At 36.4% G+C, this 571-nt stretch overlaps 1 non-coding gene across 1 annotated transcript; it reads left to right on the forward strand.

The window, feature by feature from the left end:
- The first annotated feature begins 236 nt into the window (after positions 1-236).
- Positions 237-345, forward strand: LOC124506534 (U6 spliceosomal RNA). Its single transcript, XR_006960793.1, has one exon. It is a non-coding gene; the product is annotated as a U6 spliceosomal RNA (small nuclear RNA).
- The last annotated feature ends 226 nt before the right edge of the window (positions 346-571 follow it).

The following is a 571-nucleotide window of genomic DNA, read 5'->3' on the forward strand; positions in this document are numbered from 1 at the left end:
AAGAATATTAGAAGAATACCTTAAGAAGAGGTATTAACAGTTATCACCCTCATAAGGTTGTTGTAAGGATTATGCAAGAAAAAAGCAACTTGAAATATTCCTGACATACAGTAAGTGCTTAATATGTTAGCTATTATTCATATTATATCTCTGCAGAGCAAATCTGACAATCTAGAGGGTATAAGAAAGAAAAGTAAAAAGAAAAAAAACATACTAAAAGACTCCCAAACCCCCAGGCTCCTTGCAGCAGCACCTATACTAAAATCAGAACAATACAGAGAAGATTAGCATGGCCCCTGCACATGCAACGATGACTCACAAATTCATGAAATATTCCCTAATTAAAAAAAAAAAAAAAAAAAAAAAACATTCCCCATCAAGTTTGAGCTCAAGAGAGGGTATCAGCCATCACACAGAAAAAGAAAGAAATCTCCTATTTCAAACAGCTGACCTTGTCTGGTCCCCAAGGCCTATCTGCCTAGGTGGGTACCCTTTACTGTTTTAAATGTCCATGTTCTGCAAATGTTTGCTTTTCATCTAATGACCTGCACAGGAGGAGCAACCAAAGGTA

Source organism: Lynx rufus, unplaced genomic scaffold, assembly GCF_022079265.1.
Source record: "Lynx rufus isolate CCGP_SWC_20201006 ecotype Redwood Valley unplaced genomic scaffold, mLynRuf1.p SCAF_9, whole genome shotgun sequence".
Lineage (NCBI taxonomy): Eukaryota > Metazoa > Chordata > Mammalia > Carnivora > Felidae > Lynx > Lynx rufus.